The sequence below is a fragment of the Pyrus communis genome, chromosome 16 (assembly GCF_041283825.1).
Source record: "Pyrus communis isolate YQ-2024b chromosome 16, ASM4128382v1, whole genome shotgun sequence".
Classification (NCBI taxonomy): domain Eukaryota; kingdom Viridiplantae; phylum Streptophyta; class Magnoliopsida; order Rosales; family Rosaceae; genus Pyrus; species Pyrus communis.
This window is the reverse complement of record NC_142580.1, coordinates 25,826,989-25,832,140: the sequence shown is the minus strand read 5'-3', so window position 1 is coordinate 25,832,140 and position 5,152 is coordinate 25,826,989. Positions and strand designations below refer to the sequence as shown.

General features: G+C 40.9%; 1 pseudogene; it reads right to left on the bottom strand.

Moving 5' to 3' along the window:
• Positions 1-444: 444 nt before the first annotated feature.
• Positions 445-4,809, bottom strand: LOC148690190 (uncharacterized; annotated as a pseudogene).
• Between the last annotated feature and the right edge of the window lie 343 nt (positions 4,810-5,152).

The following is a 5,152-nucleotide window of genomic DNA, read 5'->3' as shown; positions in this document are numbered from 1 at the left end:
TGCTCAGGAGCTCCGATGGCAAGACCTTTGGCCATCCATGGAACCCTGATCACTTGAAGTACTATTGCAAGTAGACTCACACTATACAAGTGTTGAACTACGGCCATTCAGCATCTTATGTAATGAAGGCCATTTAGCATCAATTCAATAAAGAGGTGATTTAGACAACTTGGTCCTAACTCTCTTACATCCCTATCACTGAAACGCTCAGGTTTGAAGCTTCAACACGAATGCTTACAACATGACTTATATCCAAACAAGGGATCTATTCAAACATAGCCAAACATTTATCAATGATAGTACAAATACTTGGCAATTAACATCAAAGCGCACAATACAAGGTCATAAACATACATAAACAAAAAACCCTCAGGCTTACAACATGGCACATGCCACACAAACAATAAACTAGTACATTCAGAATACATGCAGAAAAAGAGGGCACTATGAGTCATCCTTATATGATGCCGAACCCTTGACAATATCACTCTGTGTTTCAACCCCATCGCCATCACCACCATCCTCGGCATCTCCAGAACCATCCTCACTCTCCCGAAACTGTTCACCGACACTAGCCTCATTATCAGAGTCATCCTCACTACTAGGATCAATTGCGAGGACGAAGGCTTCACCTCTTTATCGGCATTCATCCATCTCATCATGGTACTTTCTTATAATGCTTCCATTATCATAATGCTCAAGGACGACCATCCATTTCTTTTCTCAAAATTAGTTGCCCGGATGCAGTGAGGTATAAAGGCATTGTGAAAGGCCTGGGAACCTAAGTACTCTTGAAAGGTAGCGTCCCTCTTAGTTAGGATACTCCTCTTTAGATCAGAAACTTCAACCAAGGCACTATCCAACTCCCCTTTAACCTTGGAAACTTCGAGGATAGTTGTCTCCCACTATTTCCCAGTCCCCTCCAGTTGTTTCTTGAGCTTCACGTTTTCACCATTTCGCCTCTTCGAACTCTCAAATTGTTGATCTTTGAGGCGGATGGCCTCAGCCAAAGCTTTGCTCGTTTTTCTGGCATCATTCACAAGCTGGTTATTCTCTTTAAACTTTGCCTTGTACCGCTCGACCTCTCGTAATCTATCGTCGTACTCAATCATGACCTACATAACAAGATGATCGTCACTATCAAGAAAAAGAGGGAAGAAAATAAAGAAATGATAGAATAACACTTACATAAGAAGATAGCCTCATCATCCGGTCACGATCTAATTCGTTCTCATCTAGCGGCTCGCCAAGCTCATCAATAGTGGATCGACGTCTTACCAGGCAATTATTGACATACCTAAAACTACTTGGTTGCATGACAACCTTCAAATCCTTCCAATGGATGATGCCAACCTCTTCCTTATACTTCCTTTTACGGCCAGAGCTAGGGTCAACTTCTTGGTCAGTGGACTCCATGGTTGAAGGAAAGATGTGATCAATGGTAAAAAGAGGAGGCAACAATCGTCTCTCCTCCCCTGCAACTATGGCAGCAGCACACCCGATAGCCTCAGCTTCAGCTTTCTTTGAGGTAGTAATCTTGAGGACCTTCTCTTGTGACTTAGGTCTAGGGGCTGGCCTCACCCGGTGTTTACGAGCTCCCTTATGAAACAAAATGTCGTCTACGAGAACTAACATGGGTGATTTCCCTTTCTTGGTGCTAATCCCCCTTTTCTTGCTCACTTTCTCCACAAAACAAGAAAAATCAAAGTAAAGAATGCAACTTTGTAAAAGAAAGAGGGGGCGAAATGAAGGTTACAACTTACTTTCTCGTCTCTGGCACTCCGACACTTGGGGCTGGTTTCGAAACAAAGGTCTTAGCTTGCCCAAATTTCTATCCTCATTAGGCACCCTTAACACCTTCTCTACATCAGTCAACTCCAATCTGGACAATGTCTCGCGTTACAGCATGAAGGAAAATGTTAGACACAAGAAGAAATCACAACAAATAGCAAACAATGCGAACAATGGATACATTACAACTTACAATCTGGAAGTGAGTAAGAACACGTCGCTCATGCGTGACACCCCTAACATGCTTCCAATTATTATAAAGAAAGCACCAACGATTTTGCAAATGCAGTATGCCTTTTTCTTACCAAAGACAATACGCTTTCTCTCACTCCAACATGCACACTCGGAATACCCAGGGCACGCTTTCACCAGGCGCATCTTATAGCAGTAGTGCCACTGATGGAAGGAAGGCTCACCTAACCCATATTCCATCTAAATTATATAAAACCCAATCAAGGTATCCCAAAAATCAGGATTAAGCTGCCCAGGCGCATATCCAATAAAAGATAGCACCTGTTGCAACCACGAGTGCAAAGGCAGCTTCACCCCTAAGGTCAATAATATTTGGTTACAAAACATAACATAACCCGTGGGGGGCTCAGAGGGCAATTCTTCATGATGTACTAAACGCATTCCTACACTGCGGGGGATACTACATGACTGCCTTAGGGCCTCAAGCTGCTTTTCGCTATCTAACAAGTTTTTCTCTAAATGGTCCACTGTGAACTCAAAGCGAAATATGGGTATGGCGTAAAAAACAACCCCCTCACCCACTGACATAAAGGAGGAAGAACCAATATTGGCTAAGGTTTGACAATTACGAAGATCATCCAACGTTTCTTTTGTACAAGACCCCAACAAAGGCCCTAAAGACTCCAACATTGCAAGCTCAAACCTAGAGCTAGAGCTAGGGGAGCCCTCATCACTAGGACTTCCAGACTCTGACATCTACAACAAACAGAAACAAACTCTATCACTACATGAAAGATCGCAACATAAGGAAGTTCCTAGGGCATGAAGAAAAGCTCAACCAGTTCATCATGTTCTCAACCAAATACATGAACATTTAAACAATTCAACAGGAATGAAAGCATGCGATTTAGTGGAGAAGACTACTGACCTGAAGATGGTGCAAAGCAATGCCAGAATCTCTCTCAACTAGAGAACACTGTGTCTTCCAAAATTACTACAAAATAAGCAAATGAAGGCAAGGTAAAGAGTGGAAACTTATCCTTCTTATATAAGTTCAACAGGACCAAAGAAATTCAAAATTCAAATTCAAACCATGAGAAAGCCCCACATGGAAAGTCCTCAAACTTCCACACAAGCTAGGGAGTTTCAAACTTAAAATTTTCAGTTCCCCCACTTCGACAAAAAAAAAAAAAAATCCAAAAAAGAAAAAAAAAATCCAAAAAAAAAAAAAAAATTGTGTGAACATTGCAAGTTCACCAATGGAAGACAACTACAAATCTCAAAAGCTTCACACACTCTTGATCAAGATAGTGTGAAGCAAAACCAATTTATGGTGCCAACAAAAGCTTCAACAAATGAAGGGCAACAACAAATGCAAAAGCCTCACACACTCTTGATCAAGATAGTGTGAAGCAAAATCAATTTATGATGACCAACACAAAGCTTCAACACAAAAGCTTTACCTACAAAGCTTCAACATCAAACAAAGCTTCATCAATGGAGAGCAACTACAATTCTCAAAAGCTTCACACACTCTTGATCAAGATAGTGTGAAGCAAAATCAATTTATGGTGCCCAACAAAAGCTTCACCTACAAAGCTTCAACATCAAACAAAGCTTCATCAATGGAGAGCAACAACAATTCTCAAAAACTTTACACACTCTTGATCAAGATAGTGTGAAGCAAAATCAATTTATGGTGCCTAACAAAAGCTTCACCTACGAAGCTTCAACACAAAAGCTTCAACACCAAAGCTTCACCTACAAAGCTTCAACACAAAAGCTTCAACACCAAAGCTTCACCTACAAAGTTTCAATACAAAAGCTTCAACACAAAAGCTTCACCTACAAAGCTGCTTCAACACAAAAGCTTCAACACAAAAGTTTCACCTACAAAGCTTCAATACAAAAGCTTCACTTACAAAGCTTGAACATCAAAGCTTCACCTATTTAATAAAATAAAAAAATTTCAAAAATTCAAAAATTCGAAAAAAAAAATTTCGAAAATTTGAAAGTTCAAAAAAAATAAAAAAAAAATAAAAAAAAATAAAAAAAAGAAAGAAAGAAAGAAAGAAAGGGGCCTATGCCTCCCCTTCTTTGGGCCTAACAACTTTCATACCAAATATATATGAAGGAGGAGTTTTGGGCAACCACTTAGAAAGGAAACTGGCGAAGTCTTGTTTGGAAAATTGGCTACTAGCAAGACACCTCATTCGTCAACTCCCTTAACCGGAGACTTGGGGGACTCCTACCATATGCTACTGCACCATGGTACTCAGAAGGATCACGACTACTCAGTGACTTAGATCTTTCAAGACCCAAACCGAGAAGCTTTCCTCACTCGGGAAATTAGGGGAACACTGTTTTAACCTATAGGATCCATCCACGAAGCTTCATCAAGCAAACTTTAACAAAAGAAAAAATTCAAAGAACTTAGTGAAGGATGCCTTAGTGTATTTAACGCAACACGTTGAATGAAGTAAAGTTTATTTATTGATATCCTCGATAAATTACAAATGCGTGCATACACATGAATCAAAACAAACAAACAGGAGGGGGCCTTCACAAAGGTTGCTCAAGAAAAGTCTCAGTACTCGGCAAAGCCTCAGAAATAGAAGGCACCGGAAAGTGGTCATTCGGAGCCTCAGTACTGGGCAGAACCTAAGAAAGAGAAGGCACCGAAGGTTGAACATTTGGAGCTTCAGTACGTGGTATAGCCCCAGAGGACGAAGGCAATAAATGCCTTTCGAACAAACTCACAAACCTCTGATGATCATTTAAAATCTGACCCTCGGATTCCTGTAACTGGTCAAGCTGTCTCTTCATGGTTGTAGCATAGTTATGTGCAAGCATGTGCAACTGTTTATTCTCATGCTTAAGCCCTATGATCTCCTATTTGAGACTTATCACTTTAGCTGCCAACGATTCAACTTGGCGGGTTCGAGCAAATAGGCGTTGGGCCATATTAGACACAGAACCCGCACACTGAACACTGAAAGCCAGAGAATCCTTAACAGCCAACTCATTGGACCGTTTGGAAAGGAGTCTGTTGTCTTTGGGAGTGAGAAATTCTTGGCTACCACCGCAGCGGTCATATCATTTTTCATCGTAGAGTCCCCAATAATAAGGGGACCAGTAGGAGATAAGAAGGATGGGCGCCATATGTTAT